Raw genomic sequence first — 27,313 nt, forward strand, 5'->3', positions numbered from 1 at the left:
GAACACTGGTGTGCAGAATGGAAAACACTGTAGTATAAATGCAAACCACTATATGAATGCTTTATCAGTAGAATTATGCCTTTGCATGTTCATACACTTTCACCTACAGTAACAACAAATACTTTACGGTTTTTGTCAAATGCTAACACACATATTGCAGAATAGTTTATTTTGCCATTTCAAACAAACACAATGAATAGGTAGGACTGCAGTTCAAGCATTTCAGTGTGTCAGTATAAACTACTGTACTGTACAGTAAAAAACAATTACAGTAAAATTAGGGAACAATGGTAAAAAAACAGTGTTGTAAGGAATTGGGTGGTTGGATTATGAATCCTTTGTAAGGATACCGCCTCCTGTTTGCGTCTGGCCACATCGCCTCATCAACATCACACTCAAGGTCATCCTTTGAGAAGCAACAGGGAAATGATCACCTGATATCCAGTCTAAATCTCCTAATTATGGAGCGACTCAGGTTGGGCTGCACTCTCTGTCCAGGTTCCCTCATTGATAGGCCATGATCTATAACATGGTCCACTATAGTGTTCCTGTTGTATGTGTCTCCATCTGTTGCCTTCTTTGTCCTCGTACTCCTGTCACTCTCTCTCCTCCTCTTCCCCTGACTCTTACTGTTTCAGAAAGGAGCTGAGCTCACCTGGGGTCTATGTGTAGTGCTAAGGTTTAGACTGATTGGTATTCAATTAGTTTAATTTATTTTCAAGAAGTGTGTTGGAGAATTTCAAACACAGTGCAAAGCATATATCGTGTTTGTAGGGTTGGTGCTTTGGTTTAGGGCATGGTTACAAAAGTTAGAGGTTGTGATGCTGTGGTCATAGCAGTCACTTTTAGCGTTTACAGTATTCGGCAAAACTGTATTTGTACCAAAATGTGCAGTCTACTGTAAATCACAGCAAACAGGAGCTCATCTCTGACCCTTCTATAGCTAACTGCACAAAAGCCTTTTGAGTTTAGAAATTTGATTGGCAGTGTGTTCTGTGTGAATACCATGAGAGAGAATTCAGGAAAAGTGTGCAAGATATAGAGAATTGTGTGTAGTGTTGTGAAAAATGTGTGTTTTCGAATGAGAATATGAGTCTAAGGCAGGAAATGTGTTTGGAGTTCAGCAGAATTGGTTAAGCAGTTGGTAAATTAGTTTCAGATTGTGCACATTGTGTCTGATGTTCCAAAAAATGTGTTTAAACAATTGTGAAAAACTGTAAAACAGCATTGCATATTCACGGCAGCTACATAACAAACACAGTTACAGCAGCATCGGTGCACGGCGGCACAACATAATGCCAAGTAGCCAACATTACCCTACCTGGCTGTGACCGTGGCTGGCGTAGATCAACACCGGTGCTTCGCTGTACTTGTTGTGAAAGTCCCACGGACATAGCCGTCATGTTTGGATTCATAATATGAGGCGCTAGCCGCCCGCACACAACCGGGTGAGTTAACTAATGCTATACGGCGCTAACTTGTTTTATCGGCTAAAGCACAGCCGCACATATTCACTGAATTAACCAGGAAGTCCATTCTCCTGGTTTACTTTCCCCACGTCTTCTATTCCCGAGCTGCTGTCATACAGCACCGGCTCGGCTGCCTGCAATACATTTTTCTCCTCGGTGTCTCTCATCAGCCTCTGTGTACAGTACACTGTTCTCCGACCGTGCCAATGTATGTGACCTCGGGTCAAGCCCAACGCTGATTGGCCAACGTGGCTAATCGTCATGCGTAGGAGCGTAAAAAGTTAAATTTTTTGAACTCCGCGCGTAGGTGCGTATATATGCGGCTCATACGCAGCTAACGCGGCTAAAATGTTGCTTTAGCGCGAGTGACGCATCTACACGCCATGTACGCGCGTAAACCAATGGTTCCCTATGGAAAAATAGCCGATTTTATACGCGTCTGTACGTGTGTAACGCGTGTAGTGTGTTCGCACCCTTAGACTCATATTCTCATTCCAAAACACACATTTTTCACAACACTACACACAATTCTCTATATCTTGGGACACTATAGTGGACCATGTTATAGATCATGGCCTATCAATGAGGGAGCCTGGACAGAGAGTGCAGCTCCATAATTAGGGCATTTAGACTGGATATCAGGTGATCATTTCCCTGTTGCTTCTCAAAAGATGACATTAAGTGTGATGTTGATGAGGCGATGTGGCCAGACGCAAACAGGAGGCGGTATCCATAAAAGGATTCATAATCCAACTACCCGATTCCTTGCAACGCTGTTTTTTTTACCATTGTTCCCTAATTTTACTGTAATTGTTTCTTAGTTCATACTGACACACTGAATTGCTTGAACTGCTGTCCTACCTATTCATTGTGTTTGTTTGAAATGGCAAATTAAACTATTCTGCAACATGTGTGTTAGCATTTGGCAAAAACCGTAAAGTATTTGTTGTTACTGTATGTGAAAGTGTATGAACATGCAAAGGCATAATTCTACTGATAAAGCATTCATATAGTGTTTTGCATTTATACTATAGGGTTTTCCATTCTGCACATCAGTGTTCAATGAGTGCTAGAAATGTCTATTCATATGATGTATGTGTTTGTCATTTGAAAAGAAAACACAATTTAGTGCAGTTAACACTGTTTTGATGGTAAAGTGTGCTTTTGCAAGAGAAGTGAAGGATTTTGTATTTTGTGTTTGAGTTTAGGGTTTTGAGAAAGTGAGGTAGTCAGGAAATGTGTTTAAGCAACTGTGAAAAACTGTAATTAGTACACAATGGTTAAAGAGGACCTATGATGCTTTTTGACTTTTATGACCTATAAACGTTGTTATGTTGATTCATAGTCATGCTTAACCATACTGAATTATCAAATAATGACTTACATGCATTTCGACGTATTCCCTGCTGACCGTCTGGGGTGTCTGTGCAGAGCACTAAACACTATTCTAGCCAGTCGAGAAGTCACGTCTTCAAAGCGGTCTACCCTTTCATAATTTGTGACGTCGCATAAAAATTTGTGACGTGACCACGCGGATGTTTCCATGTATGGTAATGCTGTCACTTCCCTGTTCGCGTCTGCCTCGCGCCCTTATAGGTCCATGCTCGCGCTCCCGCCACTGAAAGTGTTCCGGAAGGAAGGTAACCAATCACAACGGAGTGGGGTTTGCAAGAGGGGGGGGGAGGGTAGCGGAGATGGCCGATGCACAGGCGGAGGGAGCGAAGATTGCCGAAGCACACACACTCAAGTGTTGACAGGACGTGCTGGATCGCCAAAATAAGAGAAAGAGCTTCCCGAAAATCTACATAGTTTTTTGTGATGTGATTCGTGTCAGGTTGCTCTATAGCAGTGTAAAACAAGAAATTAAGACCAGAAAAGTAGTATAATAGGTCCTCTTTAATAATAATAATTGATTTGATTTATATAGCGCTTTATTTCTCTGTGACTCAAAGCACTTTGCAGGGTTCCAGGTTCAATTGGTTCACACACAGTCATACCGATGGTGGTAAACTACGATAGTAGCCACAGCTGCCCTGGGGCAGACTGACGGAAGTGTGGCTGCCATTCAGCGCCAACGGCCCCTCCGACCACCACCTCAAACATACAGCAATCATACACATTCACACAAGGCAAAGTGGGTGGAGTGTCTTGCCCAAGGACACAAGAACCATGACACAGGTGGCCGGGCGGGGATCGAACCGCCAACCCTGGGATCGTTGGCCAACCCGCTTAACCACCTGAGCCACAGTCACCCAAAATTAATGTGAAACATACAGTATTGAAAGGTAATGCAATGAAGCTGGCATGCAAGGCAATAGATGTTTAACGGCGGCCATGTCCCCCCCCTCACAAGAACAGCTGCTTGACTAGTAAAATAAAGCATTCATAACTGTTATTGTGTTGACAACATATTCACATTTCACTGAGAAAGAAAAGAAAAGAACAACTTGTAACAGTACAATGTATGAAATGTAATGTATTTGGTAGGGGACGCAGGTGGCTGTCAGTTATACATTTAGCTGGCTAAAGCAAAAGCTGGTTTGTGTTTATATCTACTACTGAAACATAATTAACTGGATTGAAAGCGGTCTCAAGGCAACATCTGCAACATTGGCCCTTTATTTTGAGGCCCTCTCTTAGACCCTTAATGGAAATCGAATCATAATTATTTTCATTTTAGTTTAGAATGTGTTTATGTGGTGCATTTTACTAAATACATTGGCCTTAACCGAGTCACAAACTCATGAATTATGTTTATCTAACACAATGTCATGAGAAGGAGAAAAGCAGGTCAATAGCTAATGTTTGCCCCCTAATGGGTTAACCAAGCCCTGCTTATTAAAAGCTAGCCATCTTCAAGTATGTATAACGATGGTTTTAAATTTGTTCAAAACTCCAAATATCACCAATCGTGTAGATGATGGTTCAGAGTGAGATGGAAGGGTGAAGCCTTGATTTTCTGGACTGAAAATGAACGGGTTGAAATTTCATATTGGCACAAACAAATCAATTCAACACACCAGTTAGAAAAATATTGGTATTATTGGTATATTATTGGTAAATGCATTGGTCAATGAAGCTCTAGAAATGAGGCACGAATAATAAAATGCTGAGGAGATTAAAAAAAGAAGGGAGGTGAGTCAATGACGAAGAGGCTTTAAAATGAGTAAGGGGCATGGTGGTGGTAGGGGGGCTAACCCATCTCAGCTCATGTCCTCTCTCAGCCTCTCTGAATGGGGTCCTAATTGGCAGGGCGTGTGAATAGGCAGCTGGCCGAGGAGTGCCTGTATACAAAAGAACTCACAGTGAGACGGTGCTGGAGATGAGGCCTTCTCTATTCACAACCTCTAGCCCCCAAACCAGAAAAAAAAGAACGAAAAAAAGAGAGCCGAACAGAGAGTGATAGAAAGAAAGCAAAGGGATGGATGGAGGGGGGGGGTCAGGTAACAACAGAGCAGAGTGGAGTGGAAATCGACAAAACAGAGAGAGAGAGAGAGAGAGAAAGAGTGAAAGTGTTTGAGCGAGCATGATGAGAAATAGAAGGTAATCACAGGAGATTATCTTCTTGTGATGGAGGCAAAGCTGCACGGATAAGTAGGCTATCCTGAGGAGGACCATCCCCAAAGCAGTCAATAAAGCCCCCATGTCTGCAGCCCTGATATGGGCCGGTGGGGTGGGGTGGGGTGGGGTGTCGAGCAGTTAGGGCAGTAAGGGGCTAAAAAGTGGTCCTCATGATGTAGGAGCGCGTTCAGATTTACCAGCATGTGCTCAAGTTCCCACAGAAGGTGGTACACAGGATAGGTACATTTTGTGTAGGTCTCCAAAGCCACGTTTCCACTAAGCAGGATAGTTCGGTTTGGTACTGATCGGTAACCCTAGATCCGGCTTGTGTTTCCAATGCCGGCAGGTGGGTTTGTAGCGGACGGTCATAGCCAGAGCATGAACATGTTATTATAGGACTGGCCACATCAGCTACGTAGCCATGGTTACATCATAACAGAAGAACACATTGTAGCCCACTAATACAATGAAAAGGAAGAATGTGACACAGTAAACAAAGAGCTCTACATCGGCAATTTTACTCTCAACACCAATTGACTCACTCTTTCAGAGGGGGTTAAAAATGAGGATTCTGTCGACGAATTAACTGACAGCAGTGTGTAGCTCCACACTTGGGACCCTTTGGGACCCTTTGGGACCGCTTGGTACCCAGACGAAAGGTGACAAAAATAGGGAAAGCGTACGGTTATACAGTTATTTTGGTACCCTTTCCAACTTCTTACTCTTGTAACGCGAATAAAAGTGTGCCGTACTCTATCGAACTGAACTGTAACACTCAGCATTGGTCTTTTGCTCACATAGACACCTTATGGAAAGCAACCTGTTATGGTTGTGTGAATATATATTACTGTTGTTTTTCTGAAGCTAAGGTATGCAAAGTTTGAAGCTTTATCAGAAGCAAGGCAATGTAATAAAACAGGATTTAACTGCTGTGGAAAAGTTATCATCATAGCATGACATCTGATTGCATTGAACTTTGCCTGTATCCTAACTCAGGGCTGCCCCTAAAGGAGACAATGAGAAACCTTTCTAGCTAAGCTACAGTTACTTTTGAAAAAAGGTATTCACTTTAACGTATTCATATAAATATTTACTGCATACTGCATGTTGTCTCCCCTCTCTTTCCACTCTCTACCTCTTCTACTGTCAATTAATGTGAAATACCTAAAGAATATCTTGAGAAGTGGGACTAAACAGGGTGCAATGTTGAAAAAATACAAACCCTATGTTTAAGCAAATTAAATTACATGTACTGTACGTATCCAACATATACTAAGCTAATAAGCTACGCTTTGATACAACCTCCCAGCTTTTGTCCTTTTTATCAAAATGGGCTTTTTACCTTGCCATTCCTTATTTTGTGTCAACACCGTCAGACACCAAAACACAAATTAATTTTCCCTCAATTTATGGTAGACCCATGAGATTTATTGTGATCACAAGTATTCACCAAGACTGACACAAAAAATATTTTCAAAACATTTTATATCGATTTTCCTCTTTGTTCTTTAGTTGAACTGTGTAATAGAATTTTTACTTACAGCAGTTTATATTGCAAGACTGCCTTTTGTCCCGGTTCTCAAGAATCACTGATATATATACAGTATATATACTGTATATAGTATATATACTGTATATAGATCTGCCCTAACTACATTGAGTCATTGTGCCTGTTCTGAGCCAATCCACATTATTTTATTCAAAGCAATTGACTGCTAATTTTGATACAAATATAAGTGACATTCTTCAACTCAACGCTATTTCTCTGAAACACTGAAATATCATTTTCTCCCTAAACCCCTGTCAGATAAATTCTACATGCTATTAGGCAAACAAAAAGTTGATAGAGTAGATGTACAATAGAATATGTAGACTATTAAAAGTAGAGTAGAGTAAATATGATTTAGGCAATTATGCTATGAGGCTAACGATATTGTAAAGGGCGAATTATTGTTTGCTCATCAACCTCTCATGGATGACTGTGCACTAGATGTACTGCCTCAAACCAAACCCTTCCTCTTAGGCAGAAACAGGGCCAGTTTCCCGGGCTGATATGACTGTGTATCTGTGTCCTAGAGAAAGGTCTCCAACTGACTATACTGTGAACTGGCTTGTGTTTCTCACAATAGGCTGTTGATAGCTTATTAGCAGTGGTTCAGCAGGATACTAATAGTGCATGTACTTTAGCTGAACTGTCACTGGAGAGAATCCAAATGAAAATTCCATTATATTTGATTGTTTTTCTTCTGCTGGCAAATAAATATTCTATGTGTCCATATGTTGGGTTTGTCGGTTCATTGCTGTTTTAAACTATGCAGAAGCAGTGGAGCTGTATTTTGGCGGGGCTTTTTTCCGCCGCTGAAACATCATGCGTGTGTCATTTGGGGGAAAATGATGCATTTTGGATGAGGCAGGTTAGAGGAAATGGCAACCCGCTACCACCTCCACCACCATTCCATTTTATAGAATGGTCACAGGAATAATGAAAACTCCAGGAGGTAAGGAGGTTGACGAATACAACCCTGCCACATATGCATAGTGTACAACGACCGCCCGCACCCACACACACACACACGCGCGCGCACACACACACACACACACACACACACACACACACACACACACACACACACACACACACACACACACACACACACACACACACACACGGTACACAGGTGCCTAGCGATGCACACATTCCCTGAAACATTCACATTTGAAGATGTTTCGAAACTGGATGATAGTGAGGGATATGGAAGCCGACGCAACTCATAAACACTGAGATCAGACCATGTTGTTGCAGAAATGTTCCTTATTATTTGATCATAAAACAGAAGAATGTGAAAACATATACCTTTCATATCAGCTACCTTTATGGTAAGGGATTGGGGAACAAACTTCTTGGTTAAGGTTAGGGAAAAATTGTGGTCAAAAAAAAAAGTATATTTTCAATAAATAATAAAGAAAAGTCTTTAATTGTGTTGCGAACGCTTACATATGCAGTAAAAGTTGTTATCTTATCACTGTCCAAGGAAATACCCACCAAAAACATTGAAAAAACCTGCCACCACAGTCCACAGACGCTTATTTTTACCTCTGAGCTTTACAGTACAAACTTGTAAAACGTTGAAAGAGGGTTTCTCTTCTTTTTCTCTGTGACGCTATCTTCTGTTAGCCATAAAGACGTGATAAATGCCCCACAAATAAACCATCTGTCTGGCCACAAACTGTCAATTAGAAGAAATCCCACCTTCTCCATCACCACAGTGCTGTATCCTCTCACTGGGAAAGCATGCAGCAGCTGTAGGCCTCATCTGTGCACTTGCTGCTTGCTATATAGGCAGCATGGCATGGATGCTTCGGCGTACAACACAACAGATGTTTATGACTGTGTGTGTGTGTGTGTGTGTGTGAGCTGGAGTTTGTGTGTGTGTGTGTATGTGTGTGTGTGTGTGTGTGTGTGTGCGTGATATCTGCTTTTAAATTGATGTATCTTTGTGTGTCTCTTTTCAATGTGTAAATATGTGTGTGTGTGTGTGTGTGTGTGTGTGTGTGTGTGTGTGTGTGTGTGTGTGTGTGTTTGCGGACAATGCCAGCCGCCCCTTTCCACATCTCCTGGCATCTGGATAATTGATCGTTTGCTATCGTAAAAAAAATTAAAAGGAAGAGTGAATGTGTCATAATGGGCCACTTCTTAAACGGCTCTGTGTTTTTTATTATTATCTGTGTTTCACGTCTGTTTTATTTTGGCGGGGAGTTTGCCAGTCGTCATGATGATTATGAAGAGAGCTTATTATGGGGGAGGATTATGCATCATTGTACAGTGTTTGAACATGATCAATGACCTCAGGGTTTTGGTGTATGGGCTCGGCACACAACTATAATACCAATACTGGCCTTTCTTCAGCACGCTATGTCACAGTGGCATGTGTTAAAGGTGCTGTAAGCGGAATGGTTCTTTTAGCTAACTTCCTGTCAGTTACTGCAGTTAGCAGTCCCCTCGCTCGTCCCTACGTCACCACATTAATGCACTGCGGTCTTCAAGCAGCAAGTTATCTAGCATCATCTCAGATCCATAATTGTGATAAAACATGATACAAACCATCAAAACAGACATTGGGAAGGATTTTACCTGCTCCGCCATTGTAGGCGCATACACATTCTAGTGGCATTTTGTAGCGTTCTCTCTCCTGATTGGATAAAAAAATTTGCCGATTACATGAAAAGCAGCTGACTGAGAGACTGGCTTTATGAAACACGCACATTATGTAAGTGATCACTGTATGAATAAAGAGAAATTTAACACTTATATTAACATTGATGAACCGCTTAATTCACCTTTAAGGAATGACAAATAATCAAATAATCCCCCTTCTCTCTGCCCAGTTCCACTCTCTGTCAGTAGGAGACTGGCTCATTCAAACGGCCTGGTGACGTGCTAAGCACAGGCTGTGTGTGTGTGTGTGTGTGTGTGTGTGTGTGTGTGTGTGTGTGTGTGTGTGTGTGTGTGTGTGTGTGTGTGTGTGTGTGTGTGTGTGTGTGTGTGTGTGTGTGTGTGTGTGTGTGTGTGTGTGTGTGTGTGTGTGTGTGTGTGTGTGTGTGTGTGTCTGTGTGTGTCTATGTGTGTCTGTGTGTGTGTGGTGAAAGTCCAATATAAGATTGAATGATATCAATAATATATTATTTGAAATGTGATCAGGCTTGTTTTTTTTTATCATAAACGAATGACAGAAAACAATGTTATGTAACATAAAATAATATTAGGGGCCAGGCCCGTCTTAGATAAAGATTAAATAAATGAACCCATAATAACAATATTTTACATCCTTCATCATAGGGAGTGCAATTAAAAAGGCAGAATGAAATACATAGTATACAAGTAATACAAAGTGTGTTTAATTCAAGAACAATTTAAATGCAGTATAGGCTCGGAAACCAGAATTCCTAAAATTATTTTAGGAATTTTATATCAAAGAGAATGTAGGTATGGATTAGTAATACAACAAGGTGATCTAGTATTGTAGTTTTCACTAAAAAAGAACACTGTTATTTGCTACATTACCATTCCTTGGGCAATATCAACTGTAAAACAAAAAAATGATTTTTTTAAAACGATTCATTTTTAGTATTTTCTTTATTGCCCTGAGTAGTGTATGTAAGTGGCTGAGCTATTACCAATATAGTTTAGATATATTCAAGATATAAAAAATTCAATATTGCTTATTTTTTGTCATATGCACAATAATTACAGCAACAGTCATTGGCAATTCAATTCTTAAATCCCAGGCTCCTCTCAACAAAGCAATATAGAAGATTGAAGATATATCAAAAATGTTCTGTCTTTTAACACATACACACACACACACGCACACACACACACACACACACACACACACACACACACACACACTCACACACACACACACACACACACACACACACACACACACACACACACACACACACACACACACACACACACAAACACACAGGCTAGCCTTTCTCTGCCTTCCAATGAACAGCAACTATTTACCCCGGTCATTTAGCCAACCGTATAGTCTATCTGTTCCCAGCAATATCTTCAGATCCAACCCTCCGTCTATCTCTCTATTTATCTATCTATCTATCTCCGCCCATCCTCCCCTTCTCCCCCTCCTCTCTTGTTCTCAGATGGCTTCCTCCACCTCTCTGCCTGTGTGCATTATGTAGATAACCCGGAGATGCCATATATCCCGGCAGGTCAAACCGAGGTTGCAATCACACACTGTGACAGTGGTTTAGCCAATCACAGTCCATCATGGAGAAGGGGAGGGGACTGTGCTGTGGGATTAAATGGGAGTCTGTGTGTGTGTGTGTGTGTGTGTGTGTGTGCGTGCATGCGTGCGTGCCTGTGTGCGTGTCAGTGTGTGTGTGTGTGTGAATGTGCGTGCGCTGTAGCCTGTAAGACAATTAGTTGAGTGGGGGAGTCGGACATGGGGGGTGGGGGGGGGTGAAGGAAGGGATGGTAAACTTTGATCGGTGTTGGAGAGAAAGAGAGAGAGAGAGAGAGCACTGGAGCAGTGATGGGAACATGGAAAGTCATACGGGGGTGACAGTGAGGAAGCAGAGGAGTGGGAGAGTGTTTTCTTTTTGGGATGGGATTCCGAAACATCCATGTCACTCGTTATCTGCATCGTCATATCAAGTAATTTAAGAAATGCTTTCAATTAGATGTTTCTATGCAGACATTGAACTGAAATCAAGAAACCAAGACTGAAAGAAATCAACAATCACCTTTTGCTTCCTCAATACCCTTATAAATGGAGAGTTTGTTTTCCACAACAACTAACCCTGCCACATACTACACTGCATACTAAAGTACAGAAGAGTTTGAGGGCCGCAGGAGAGAAAATAAATTAAGATAAGGAAGATTTTTTTTTCATTATATCAAGAAATGTCAAGAATAAAGATGAATACTCCAAAATGCCATTGGAGTTAGTGGGGCATTTATGTATTTTCAGCATACTACAATTGACGTGCATGTATTGGGACATCCTAAATCTTTTTCTGGCATACTAAATAGTAGGGAAGTATGGGGAGTGGAACGCAGGGAAAGTGCACCTTGGGAGGAACTGCTTTTGAGGTAGTTAGTGGTTGAAGGTGGGGTCTGAATACAGGTCATGCTTTGTGGTTCATTGATAAATCTAGGTTAAAACAAATGTATGAGTAGATTGGCATACATATTCGAGGATTTTAAATAAATAAACAATTAAATCGACAGGTTCACAATGCATCAAGTCCTCAAAACTCTAACCAAGGGCCCGAAATGAAACAGATGACATCATTCTTCTTGTTCATACAGGCCATTTACAGACCCCTTTTCTAATGTGATTCCAATTAAAGGTGCAGTCAGCAATTCTGGAGAATGTCAAAAATCACTTTATGTCAAGAGTAGTGAATATCTCCTTATGATCCGCTGAATACTGAAACTGAAAATAAAGCTGGTGGTAATACACAACCTCTGTAAACAGGTATGTGAACAAAGAGGCCCACCTTAACTAGCAGCATGCCAGTTTACAGAGCCTAGGCTGTATGTTAACACTGGATTCTTTTTTAAGCTTACACACAGTGTCGGTCCAGTAGCGGATGGTGAGGAGATATTCACAGATTTTGACAAAAAAGTAATTTTGACAACAGGTGTTCTCCAGAATTGCTGACTTCAAGATTCAAGATGGTTTATTTTATTGTCATATGCACGATAATCATAGCAGCAGTTGTTGGCAATGAAATTCGGGAGCGTGTGGTCAAAAGCTACTTGGCGGCGTCAATATAAGGCTTTAGTAGTTTATGCAATATTACACAATACCTCTTCAAATTAACCCTGCGTTCCAAATCACATACTCTTTCTTTTTACTAAACTACATACTAAAGTACAGAACAGTTTTAGGGCCACAGGAGGAGGAAAACAATCAGATAAGGAAGTTTTTTTTTATCATTATGTCAAGAAATGTCAAGTATAAATACTCCAAAATGCTATCGCAGTTAGTGGGGCATTTCTGTATTTTCAGCATGGGTAAGATCACTGATTTTACATGAGGACCCCTAAGGACCCGAAAGGACATTGAGAAGTCACTGTGGATGAAGTTTAAATAAGCAGCGCCCTTTTCCCTTCACTTGTTTACCCCCACCTTCCATTCCAGAAGGCTGAGATCAAGGCTGTGTAATCACACTATACCAGTCATAACACAGAGCTGGGTTGAGTGATAGATCAGCTGTTTGTCTATCCATCATGTTAAGGGTCTTTTAACACAAGCCTGTTTAGATGATGCAGCTTCCCCACTGCACTCATGGCATTTCCTGTCTGGCACTTTGGAAGAGTGCACACCATTTGGTTAAGTATTTACAGAGTCCCCCCTTGCCTCCGCCGCACAACTTTACAGTGTGTATGGAGTGTAGGGACAGGTTGTTACACCTGGGAGTAACTAGCACCCTGCATCTGACGTGAATGTGGTATGTAAGGGTGTGTTCATCATTGTAAAGCCTTAATATCCCTTGATACAAAAAAAGCAAGAAAGTTGGGGGGAAAAAAACAAGGAATTAAGAATTCTGAGATAAACTGAAATATGATGAGCAGATTTTTTGCCTGGGGAAATGTCTGGTAATGTTTTGTTAGGAATATCAAAGAAGAAGAACAGAGAAAATAAAGTTCTCTAGGTAAAGTGTTTTCTAATGCCAGTCGACACAAACATATTATACAATTTAGTTTGCAGCATTGAAAGGCCTCTGACATAGACATGTGTAATTGTAGGATTGAGTTGAGCCTCAACCTAAAGGCTGGTCCATCTTGACCGCACAGGTTAACATCCTATCATTTCTCACAGGTGTTTTATTCGCATCACTCTAATATTTCATGACTTTGTCAATCAATTTGTTCCTCATGTTCCTCATGACGCATTATTATTGTTATATTCCATTATGTCTGACTGAACCCTGCTTCTCTGCGACTGTGACAACACTTAGTCAAAGTGAGTGTATCCACCACGATCTGTGTGTGCGTGCATGTGTGTGTGTGTGTGTGTTTGACCACCAACCAGAGCTGATAACAAACACAGGTATGACACTAATTTTTTAGAGTGTGGTTTTGGAGAAAGTGTGTATATGTAGTACAGTATATATAAGTTGATTTGCTCTATATATACATACATAGACATATATGTATAGTATGGAATGTATGGCATTCATTGCTTTGTCTTATTCTCATTCAGTTTGCCTTAATTGCTTTTTTCAAACATTGATTTGATTTGCTCTGTCTTTCTCTCTGGTATATTGTGTGATGCTTGTTTGTTTGCTTGGTTTTAAGTCTTTCACGCGTCCGTCTGATATTGAAGTGAAAGGAGAGCTGCTCCACCTGTTCAAAGGGATCCAACACAGTGTGTTTGTGTGTCTCTCTGCTGCCCCTAGTGGTGTCAGGGCCCTGTGCAGTCTCAGCAGGTGCAGTGGGCTTTGAATATGTATATGTGTGTAGTGGAACTATGTGTGTCTGTATATGTGTGCAGGGAGTGGGATCTTTACTGTTAAATCTAGTGCAGCTTTTGAAAAAATAAATACATTTAAAATGTGAGTTTAGATCAATTATGTTGCATACTGATATTGCAGTTTCAGGGTGTTTGTGCCTGTCTCATAATATGATGGGTCAGATGTTTTAACAAAGTTACAGTGAAGATTATTGTGAAGCTTTTGTTGGTAGGTTACGGGTAATTGTTTATTCAAATGTGTCAAATAAGATATATATATATATATATATATATATATATATATATATATATATATATATATATATATATATATATATATATATATATATATATATATATATATATATATATATATATATATATATATATATATATATATATATATATATATATATATATATATATAAGACATCATTAGCTAAAGTAATTTAGTTAAACATATAAAACCACACATTTGATGGACATGACATTAAAAATAATGGGCTCAGCTCTGTTAGTATGAAGCTACTTTATATTACAGCATATTCCAAAGTTCATAGTTACCTTATTGGTCCATATTGAAACACAGGCAGTGGAACAAAATACATTTCTCAGCACCAGGGTGCAAAAATGATATCTAAAATATACCTGAACAAACAACTCAAATGTATATAAAGTCTGTATGTACATTGTCTACAGTGGGAGCACAAGAACAGTATGTTCAATAAACCTGTCATAAGCCCTGTATTTACAGACAAAAAAACATCCAACAATGTAAGGAATATTTTAGTCTTAAAAAAAACTAATTAAATCAATCAGGGACATGGTGCGTGAGTGGGTGGACATACATCTATACATTGTATCGTGTTCCATTGGAAACTGTAACCCCTAGTCTCCACCAAAAGTGTCTCGGGAGTCTGTCGAAGTGAACGCACCACTGAAGCGACTGTCTCTATCGATCCGTCTTTTCAGCACGTTTCAAAGCGTATAACAATAAAACAGCAACCAAACCTTCTGTGCTGTGTGAGCAAGTGTTCCTTGTGTGAGTATATTCCTTATCAATCTATCCAACAACACTGATGCAATAAACTGCAATAAAGGAGAAAACATGTCATCACTAGGTCAGATAATAAAATAAAAATATAATCAAAGTGTAAAATTACAATGATAAAATGATAAAAACCCGAACATATAGTGAACTGTAGTCGCTCTAAACTGATAAGGTCTGAAATAAATGAATACTAGGTTGCAAAAAGACAAATTTTTAGCTATTTGTGGTATCATACGTTAGTCATGTTCCTCAAGTTACTTTATCTCTGGGCTGTAGATTAAAAGTAATTTCAATCATATTGATATCGGGGTTAGCAGTATCTGTCTAGTCTGTCTTCTAGTCAAAGCTTGGACACGTTAACCTGTTCTAAACATGCTTCAGCACTATCACTTCAAAAGCGAAAAGGAGGTACTTTAAAACTAACCCTGCATTCCGAATCGCATACTTTCTACTATTCTACTATTTAGTATGGTAGAAAAAAGATTAAGGACGTCCCGATTCTTGTGGCCAGATTTAGGAATGTTAAAAGTACCCGGATGTCTGCTACATCCCGCCAAGATTGTTAGTGTTGAAAATAGCATCCTATTTGGGCGATTCTGACCCATAATCCAGTGTGCACGTGAAGTGACGTCACATCGACGGAGCCTCCATATGAAAACAAACGGAGATGTGATGGATATAAAAGCAAGAGGCAAGATCAAGGCGCAATGTTATGATGAAAAAAATTAGTAAAAGTAAGTCCCAATAGTATGCCTACTGCATACTAACTAGATTATTTTTATCGTCGGATGTAGTATGTAGAATAGAAAAAAGAAAAAGTATGAGATTTGGAACACAGGGTACGTTGCAAAAAGACAAATTTGGGGCTATCTGTGGTACGATACGCTAGTCATGTTCCTCCAGTTACTGTATCTCTGGGCTGTAGGAATGAAAAGTAATTTCAAACATATTGATATCGGGGTTAGCAGTATCTGTCTGCTTCTAGTCAAAGCTTGGACACGTTTTAACCTGTTCTAAGCATGCCTCAGCACTATCACTTCTGGCCAAAAGGAGGTACACTGTGTCTTTAAAACAAGATGTGATTGATGTGTTGTGATAGATACCGGTGCCGTCTGTTGTCACAAATTGTAGAATTGATTAGCACCACACTGGTTTGTCTGTGCATTCATTTTAAATTGGGTGGTGAATTTGTCATGAGAGAGAGATATGGTGACGGTGGTAAGGTCCTCCTTACTGTTTACCTAGAGAGGGGCTGTATGTCCACTGTGCTCTGATTGGAGTCATTCCAGCCACGTTCACTTTAATATTTAATGTTGGGGAAAGAGAGAGAGAGAGAGTGAAAAAAGGATGTGTAAAGCTAGGCTGCTGTTTATTTAGGATATGGTGAAAAAAAATGAAGGGAAATTTGCAATTTTATTGGTTTTCCCACAACCGTAAGAGCATTGTGTGTGTTTCGTGCCAGGTATGTATGTGTGTGCTCCATAGCTCTGGTGACCTTCAGCCCCTCAGTGCTTGGATGTAGACCCTCCTCGCCGAACACACACGCACACACACACACACACACACACACACACACACACACACACACACACACACACACACACACACACACACACACACACACACACACACACACACAACTTGCTCTGCCCATTTCATTTGTGATACAGGTCTTGTTTTTTTTTGTGGTTTTTCTAATGTAACAAATAATGCGTGCATGCACATATTGTAATCTAAATGCCAAATCCTTTTGAAATGTGATACATATAAATTAGCATTTATAAAACAAACTACAAGAGTCCAGCTACAATCTTAATTCATCCCTATCAGAAGTCAAGAATATGTATCAAAATTTGTATTAATTATAATTGAATGTTAAAAAGTGTTATTTATATTATATATTATATATATTTGGGTCAGAAGAGTCCTGTTGTGTTAGATTGACAGCTGAGCTGGTACAGTGGTACAGAGACTAATTGAACACCAACCTTCACTGGCATCAGTCAATTACAATCCAAGGACAGACAGCATTGTGTAAACATTAACGAATCAGGACAACAACATTTAGCATAGGTGGTCCACTGTGGACATTTGATGGTAAGTTATAATGCTTTCAAAATGCTACAATTTATTGGTGATTCAGTGGACATTTACCGAAATTAATCCACAGTATGTCTGAATAGACACACCATTCTGGCTTATGCACTGTTGGCGCTCCAATATTCACCAAGAAAAGTTTAATTTAATTAATGGTTATTTAATAACATGTTGCAGAGATAAAATGCAACTTAAATGGAATAGTGATACCAGATTCATAATACAATAATCTACTTGGTGTCAGCCACAGACATGCAAAGCAGGCTTTTGGGCTGCATTACTTTTCCCATGGTGTCCATTTCACCGTGGGGTAACTTGAACTGTAACCCCTGAGCTTGTAGCTTCAGCAGCTTGAGGCAAAATCAGCCGGTGAACCGAAGGCGTGTACAGGTCACTGGCGTTTTCTATCCACTCAACAGGATGAAAACAACCCCCCCTCCCCTCCCCCGACCCCCCACGTGCCTCACACACACAATGAGGGAGAGATATAGAGCCAGCCTGTGTGAGACCAGGAGCTATAGGATGCACAGTGAGAAGCAATCTCACCAACTCTAACTTCCTCCTGCAGAATAACGGCTAAATGGAAAAATAATGGAAGTGGCATCATTGGCCTCCTAGCACGGCACTATTAGTATGCCGGTGACATGGAGCGCGGTTGTGTATTTTTTGCAAGTATGCATATAATTTATTGTGGGGGAACACAATTTACATGGGTAGTCAATGCCTGTTTTATGGGCTCACAAATAGATGTATGAATTGGAGCATATAATGGTGGGGGAGCAGCAGGCACAAATACTATTCTAAATCTTCCAAATGTGTAACCAGAAAATAATTTAACCAAGGAATAGAAAACAAATTAATTTTCCCTGCATGTTATATGTTATTGGTTTTTGATTTACAAATCTAATCGGAAGGAAATTCGCTGTCAGTATGTGGCCAGGCTGTGTGGGCGTGTTGGTTGACATTTGTAACCGATTCTACTCACACGTATGAAAGTGTCACAATCACATATATGAGACCGAAAAACATACAAACCCACATAGGAATCTTGCCAATCCCGCATTTGCCTATTGCCTTATGGTATGTAATTTAATTATATTTTCTGACTTGCACACTCTATTCTCATCAGCACTGGTTCCATCACCAATACATAATGTGATAAAGAATCTTAAATTGATCAATTATTTTGCTGCTTCTGTTGGGCCAGAATTCAGAATGCTGGCCTAATTAAATTCAACTGTACTATTTTACTGCTACTGTATTATTATTTTTTTCTCATAGTCTGTTCTCAAATATGATTCACAAATATCTGAATTTATCTAATAACATTAGATATGTTTCAAAGCTGGAGTCAGCCATTCTAGAGAATGCTTGACATCAAAATCACTTTCTGTCAGAATAAATGAATATCTCCTACCAATTTACAGAACGTAGGCTGTGTATAGTTCTACTAGTTCTTTTTTCAGCGCGCACACAGTACAGACAGGTAGCAGATCTTGAGGAGATATTCACCGATTTTGACCGAGAGTGATTTTGACCCTTTACCCACACCCTCTGTGAATTATGTATGCTTTAGTTGTAAAACACCTTTACACTGGACTTTAACTCAGTGCCCTCACATAACCCTCTACATGATGGATTCTCAAAGATTAGGTGATAAAACAAGTCTAACCTCAAAAGGTAAAGACTCCCCCAAACGGGAACAATTGTGTCCGCATATGTTAGCCTTTATATAGTGTCCATATCCACACACAGTCCTAGAAAGGAAACCATATGGAGAGTGTTTGTGACCAAAGTGACACCCAGCTGCTTTCTGATACCATCCACAATGAAAGGCCTCCTGTGAAGGATATGGCTTCCAGTAACCCCGGGGTCACTGGCAGCCACTGCAGTTGAAGCAGTGATGAAGCCTAGACACCTATTAAGCCCTGGCCCTTAACTAGCAAAGCAGGAGCGGGGGGCATCAGGAGCATCTCAAGGTGGGGGGGGGGGGGCAACACAGCCATGGAGTGAGGCTCGCAATTACTTTCACAAAATGATGTCAGGGGGAAAGAGCTGACTGGCTGCTAAGCTGTTTGCAGGGTGTTGAGGGAGGTGGAAGGTTAGGATTTTTTAAAGAGGATATTTTTTATGCATTAGCCTGTTTACACAACTCACATTAAATAAAAAACACACAGGCAGCCAATGAGCCCACAACATAAATCTTGTGCTGCAGCAATGTTTGGTAGAAAGGGAGAAGGAGCAGATGAAGGGATTTGTCCTTGGGTTGGAGAATGATGGTGTTCAGTGGGTCAATAACTGATATGTGGGCACAGTGAGTACATGTAGTGGGTGGAAATGTGCATATAGATTGTAGTATAATGTACTGGAGCTGACTCAGGCATATCAAGTGACATATGATGAGTAGAGCTCTATTGAATCAAAATCAATCACATTTAAAAAATAATGTTTTGCACCTAGCTATATCAGTGGTGGAGGAAATATTCGGATATATTATTCATCAATATGTTTAATATTACAATGAAGGTCTTCCTGATCTGGTGCCTAAACCAACTCAACTGTCACCTTTTGACAGGAGGAAGAAGTGGTTCTACTTCTGTGAAGTTCCTTGGAGATATCTTAGACCTTCACCTCATTTCTAATGGTGAGCCCAAACACCCAACAAACGACACTCTTTTCAAATGGTTGTAACACTTCTTTACCCTCGTCCTACCGAGTGGGCTCATTTTGACCCCAGAGGTTAACCCTTTGTCATATCTCACAGGTGCTTTACTCTGTCTTTCCAATTTTTCTTGACTTTGTCAATCACTCTGTCCCCGATGACCTCATGTTATTGATTGCCTTTTAATTTGTGCTTTTTAAAAATAAAAATGAATTGGGGTCAATATGACCCCAGTTAAAATTGCCCAATTGTGCAGCTTTAATAGATGGAACTATTTATTGGGGTCATGTTGTCCATGGGTCCTAATTTAAAGTCTCACACACCACCAGGGGGGTTAGTGGAACAAATAACGTTTATTTAAGTAACTTAAAACCAGATTAAAACCAGGGTAAAACATTGCTAATGTGGATTGTAATAGTGCTAAAAAGCTGCAATTTGTATTAAAGTGTGTATCCATCTAATACGATCTGCAACTTAAATGTCTCCTAAAATAAAAATTATCAATTTTTTTAACTTAGATTACATTAATGACCTAGCTATAAGGTTTTGAGAAGAACAAAGTAAAATATTTGCTATGATTGTTGTTTAATTCACTACTTAATGCCTGGGCTCAAGGCGGTAGCCCAAGTATGTCAAACAGGTTGGTAGGACGAGGGTTAAAGCTCATGACTTTAAGGTGAAACACTGCAGATGAATAGGGTCAAATGTTTAACTTATAGAAATCATCATTGAACTTTGTCAGTTGATTACTGATATTAAAACAATAGTTTTTTTGTAATACATGTTTTTCTAGAAATGTTTGAATAAATATTTACCTTATTATTTATTTATTTGTCTTTATTATTTATTTTACCTAACTAATGTGATTGAAGCTGAATCTCTTTATGCCAGAGTTTAATTTTATATTTCCTTTATAAATATCAAAAAAACTGTGTACACATATTAAAAATGCATTTTCATCATGTTTTTGAGAAGGAAATGTATAATAAATTAGACAATTAACAACATATGAACGAACGATTTTACAATAACCTTCAGAATAGTGCTGAGCATGATTATGGAAAGTTTAGTTTATTTATACTAGAATGAAAGAAGACAGTTTATGGAAGCAAAGAATACATAAATTGTAAAATTAACCACTGTGTGAAAAACAATGTTTTTGCCTGCTGTGATTTGCCTTTAAGTGAGGGTTGATACGTGGATCAAGATTTGCCTGTGCAGCTCCCTCTCCCTCTCCCTGTACCCACATGCCCTCCTCCTACCTTCCTCCATTAGGGTCAGCCCAGCCGCCCATGTCCTCCCTTGCTCCTCCTTTAGGCTCTCCCTCTCTGTCTGCATGGCTGATCCTGTCTCTCTCTCTCTCTCTCTCTCTCTCTGGGGCAGACACCTGGCCAGGCTCAGCCGATCAATACCAGGCCCGGCCCTGCAGGACAGCCATGTCAGCTGCTACTCCCGATCCATGCCGCTATGGCCACTGCCGCACCATCACTCAAACTCCTACTACAAATACAAGATGGATAGACCCACATACACATGGTTACTGCATGTGCACATACGGGAGAAAAGCAAAGGGGCCATGCAGAGCGGAAACTGTTAAATTTTTTGTGGAGATCGTGTGACCTAAAATGGATGCAAAATAGGTTAGAATTGAATATGTACAACTTCCTTGTGGTCACATATGTAGCCTGATGTCTTCTTCCCCTCTGACGTATAGCTCCATTGTTTAACTTAAATGTTCATCTAAACGGACTTGTTTGTACCTTGACATGTTTCAACTGCTTCCTGCAGTCTTCTTCAGAAGTGTCAGCTGTTGCTGTAACGCACATTCTGTCAGCTGATGTTATAGAGGACCACTGCGCCCTCTGCTGTCCGTCCGTTTATGGAGAACTGCATCCCAGGTGTGGGACAACATGTATTCCCCCTTGTCCCGGTTTACTGTCCCCTGGGCCCGTTTCCTGATCTCCACCGCCTTTCTGATCCAAAGGTGGAATTTGATGTTTTGTGTTCCTATGTCCTTGGCCCCTTCCCAGTCCATAATGTGGTTCTTTGGCTTGCAGTGATCCAAGATGGCTGATTTTAGATTATCCTGCTCCGCTTTCAGTTTTACTGCACCTGTGAGTGCTCCAGATGTTTACCTTTCACATTCCTTTTAGTGTTGTTTGTGACGTGTGCCGAACGCCCTATAGACTTAGATTTGATTAGATTAGGTGGATGGAGCGAAGGAGAGGAGCAGATCTCCAACCTTCTGGAGAGAGCCACAACCATGAGCTCAGTTTTACTGCTGTTGCGTTTTCGTAGGTTTGATGACATCCAGTTTTTGTATTTCATGTAGGCAGTTGAGAGGAGATTGAGGGGGGAGCCAGGTGGATGGTTAGAGAGATAGAGTTGAGTGTCGTCAGCATATGAGTTAAAGCTGAGACAGTGGTTGATTTGACTTGAGTGGGAGCATGTACATGGTGAAGAGGAGGGGGCCAAGCACAGATCCCTGAGGCATCCCTTGCTTGACTGGGGCTGAGGTGGAACTCATTGATAGTCAGAAACTGTTTCCTGTTGGAGAGGTAGGACTAGAAACAAGAAAGAGCTGTGCATGGTGAAAGCTTAATCAATGGGCTTGGGGTTGACTGTCACAGACAGGGTACTGAAGTCAAAAAGTATTGAGTAATTAGATAATTACACACACACATGACCTGAAAGGCATGAGTTTGTATGAATACATACAGGCACACATAGGACATGTGCATGCACACGCTGATATACACAAATGGTATGAAAGCTGCACAGAGGCCGAGCTCTTATCAATCTTTACTCAGGCAATTTCTCTTAATGCTATAGTGGCCCCAGCAAAACAAACAGTGGAAAACAATTAATAAAGCTATTTGAGATAAATAATACACTGGAGCAGGACATCAGGCCAAGTGTTGTTGTTATTTTTAGTTATTGCACTTTCCAATATGAGGGTTTTTCTCACAGTGAGACCGAAATCTGCTTATTGGTTTCTGTCATATCAGGTCTTTCCCATTGCTTCTACACACCTCAGTGCAGGGATAGACAAGGCAGTGAATGAAGTTTAAAAGGTGAGGAGAAGGTGAGCAGAGAGGCTATGAGACGAAATACAGCAATGCCAGTGTGAGAAATAAAAAAATATTTTTGGACACTACACAATAAGAATCTGAACACGAAAAATAGCATTATATAACATCTTGAAAATATAATTTTTATGGCATCAGGTAGCTTAGCACACCCAGACTTGAAATAAGATTATCCTACACCACTACTAACCTGGCACCGCCCACCTACCTACTTCCGCTCAATTTTCATTTCACTTCAGTAGTCAGTCTGGGGCTGAAGTGTATTCATGGGTTCCTGCTCGAAAATATTTTTGTGCGGTCCAATCAGCGAACAAAGCGAGTGGCTCAGAACGATGACGTCGAAATTGCGCGCCAGTTTCAGTTTAATGCTCCGTTCCTTTATACTCGGAACTCGGAAATGTCTGACTTGGAAGTTCCGAGTTCCGACCTGTCCGTGTTCCAGTGCTCGGGAAAATATGGACGCCTACAACCTTTCTCATCCAAATAACTGAACGCTAGGCTCTAGCAAGTTACCGTTGCCAGGTACCGGTAGATCCATAGACCACAATATGCAGTGTAGTGAATTTCCGAGTTCTCAGTACAACTGGAACGCACCGTCAGAAGCCGGCTCATGACATACGTCACGACCAAACGTTATGCGATTGGTTGGCAGATCCAGAGTGGCACTGGGCAGATCCAATAGTTTTAAACTTCAACAGACACCCGCCTCCAAGTGAGTGAACGTTTTGCCAATAGAGCAGTTCCAGACCTTCTGTACAAATGAAATGAAGTACGATGGTCTGGTTGGACCAGGCTAGACTACTACCACACTACATCTAAACCTGCTTAACTTTTACATTTTCCTTGAACCTAGTGACAATACCGTAGGCAGGGATGTCAACATCAAAAACTCCAAAATTCACTATATAAGTCTTGTTTTAATGCCCCCACAGGCGATGTAATGCTTGGTGTAAACCATGGCATATGTTTTACAAAGGTAATGTCCACATGTACACAGGTATTTTAACAACTGGATCTTTTTCTGTGCTCTGTGGCCTTTTATCCACAAAGGAACATCACAACCAGACACTCAAACCGGAGCATTTAGAAAACTCCAGCCAAAGTGGATATTTTGGGAAACTGGTAATTCTGTATTGGTGGGGACAGGGTAAGCGAAGGTTTAGGGAAACGCTGGTGTCTCCTCTAAAACAATGTTACATTAATGGAGGATCTATCAGCTTGTGTTCATATCTGAATCCCTTTCGGACAAAAGCGGTAGTGGTTTTACTACGCCAGCTGGAGTTCCTGGGTGAGCGTACCCATGACAAAGGCATTAATAACAACGATATAAAAATAGCATTTTTTGCACTGATGGTCTCATTTGCTGTTACATGTAATTGATGGTCATCAGAGGAAAGATTTGACTGTTTCAGAAATATTTAAGGTTCCTCGTAGCACTTTTAACAAACCTATTTAGTATCAGGTTTTTAATCATCACATCTTCCCGTCCAGAGTTCAGATAGGTCATAGAATCATTTGCTTTGGTGCTGGTTGGTAATGTGCAGCAATGATCTTATCTGAAGAGGTACACACACATAAATCAAACATAAATCCAATGTCTGATTCTTAGTAGGTCACTGCTTTAGCCACCACCAGCAGCCCTCATTCCCTGCTATTATGGTCTAATAGAAGTGCGTGGTGGGGGTGGGGGCCAGGTGAATGTGACATGTAGCCTGAGGGAGATGGAGGTGGACTGTGTGATCTGAACGTGGGGGGAAGTGACCATCAGCAAAATGAAAACAAATGGCTTGTCATCCCCCAGGAGGAAATCTATCCCCATCTATTTATAGTCATGAAGTCTATGAATTGGTTGGCCACTATGCGTATTCCACTCTCATGGCTTGTAAGAGCCTGAAATGTAATTAAATAGTTTTAATAAAACCCAAAAATGGAATAACTGGTTAATACATTAACAACATGCTGAGCCTGAGCCCAACCCGTGTAACTTTTTCCCAAAATGTAGCAACTTAAGACATTTCCCCTGCGTTCCAAATCGCATACTCTTTCTTTTTTCTATTCTACATACTACATCTGACCATAAAAAGACTCAGTGCGCACTGGATTGTGGGTCAAAATCGGCCAAATAGGATGCAGTTTTCAACACTAAAAATCTCGGCCGGATGTAGTAGACATCCGGGTATTTCTAACCCTGCTAGGGCCACAAGAATCGGGACATCCTAAATCTTTACCATACAAAAAAGTATTTTGCTTGCTCCATACTGTGATAACTGACCCAAAAAGTTCTAACATTTTGGGCAATGAGTTATTACGTGTTGGGCTCAGCATTGTTACATTATCGAACAGTCGTCGGGTGTGTGTGTGTGTGTGTGTGTGTGTGTGTGTGTGTGTGTGTGTGTGTGTGTGTGTGTGTGTGTTTGTGTGCATGAATGCGTGTGGAGAGTGATAGAAGCTGCTGCTCATCACTCATCACGTCCTACATAGTAGAAGCCAGCCTATTCTTGACCTTGGGATGAGTGTGTATGACAAACTGCATGTAATGTAAGGTGTCCAAAGCTTTGTGGCAAGGGATCGACCTCTGGAAGAGTCTGGTTAGATGTTAGTGTGGTCACACTGTTCAGACTGCTTCTGATGCTTAATGGAGTACTGAAGTTTCTTATTTCTGTCAATGATGTGGAGGACGATGGGTCAAATAATTAGAAATACCTCCTGTTGGTTATATGTTTCTGCGAGGCAAACAATTGCAGAACAGTGAAAGTCCAGTGGTGGTAGGCAATGCTTATTGCCACTACAATACCCATATACCAACATGATGGAGTTCCCTCGGTTACATCCACACAATTAAAATTGTTGCGACCAAAGATATCTTACCTGACAGGGTGACAGGTATCAAAAAAATGTACCCCGTTTCCCGAATACTGACCGTTGTGAGCACAGCAAAGCCCTCAGGAGAGAGATAGCAGGATGAGTGGGGATGGGAAAAAAACTCATTTACATTAGCGATGGCCCCATCATTCTAACAGAGCTCCAGCATAATAGCTGCGGTCCCACAATAGGCCATAAAGTATCTAACAACCGCTCCTTCAAAATGATGCAAGACAATGGGGAATGACACATCTACACATTATTTATTTAAGAGTGTGTGTGTGTGTGTGTGTGTGTGTGTGTGTGTGTGTGTGTGTGTGTGTGTGTGTGTGTGTGTGTGTGTGTGTGTGTGTCAGAGGGTATTAGCATCAGAGAAAGCTCATCAAGTAAGCAAGATAATTAATTAATATTTTAAATGTCATGATGACGGGAACCACTCGACAAGAGGACCAAAGACTGACTGGGAGGATGATTAAGAACTTTCCCCCATCACCAGTCCCCCCCCCCCCCCCACACACACACACACAGGTTGTGTTTTCATCACTTCCGAGGACATTACACTTAAATTCATTTCCTAGAGACTTGCCCTAACAATAACCACTACTTGCCTTACCCTTACCCTAACCGTTACCTGAGCCTAAACCTACACCGAAGTCTACCCTTACCTTAAAGCAAGGCTTCACCCTAAAATCTCATTATTACGTAATGGGGACTAACATTGTGGCCCCAAAAGGAAGGTACTTCCCCAAAATATAACTTTGTAAACAGAAAAAATGTCCCCACAACATGAGTAACACACGCCAACACTAACACACACACACACACACAATATCTTTCTGTCTCTGAGTTCCCCCTCCTCACCCTCAAAAACATTCGCTCCTATTTTTAGCCACTGTGGGAGACTCTTCCCACAACACAGATCCAACAACCCTGGCTGAGCTCTCTCCTCTCCCCCTCCTCCTGTAACCTCTTCCTGAAACATGCCATGAAGATGCATAGCCATTGTGTTCTGTAGTCAGTGTGACCTGTGTGAGCGCATGGCTGTTTGGTGCCTGCATACCTGCTGGGAGGACTGGGGGAGTTATAAGTATAAGAGGAAAGGGGAGGAGAGGGCTGACAGTAAGAGGAGCAGTAAAATGTGTTAAGAACTGTAAGCAAATCTACAGTCCTGAGGAAGTACACTGTACTGTTGTCTGTTTTTAAAACAATAAAGTCAGCAAGGCAACGTGGTCACTTCTGTCATACAGTATTACATGTCATTTAGCAGACGCTTTTATCCAAAGCGACTTACAACTGGAGGTAGGCACACCTCCTCATACACGTCATTCAGCAGCAGCTAACCATCGGGATCAATTCAGGGTTCAGTGTCATTGTGAAGAGTATGTGGTCCCTTCTGCTATACAGAATGTATCCATTTTGTAAAGAAGGAGAACATCTGATGCTTGTGATTCTTTTCTTATGTTTCCTGCTTTCAATTGCTCAGAACTCAATATAACACTAGGTACATGTTCACTATGTTCAAACATTTT

This window comes from Ammodytes marinus (genome assembly GCF_949987685.1).
Source record: "Ammodytes marinus genome assembly, chromosome: 3".
Taxonomy (NCBI): Eukaryota; Metazoa; Chordata; class Actinopteri; order Uranoscopiformes; family Ammodytidae; genus Ammodytes; species Ammodytes marinus.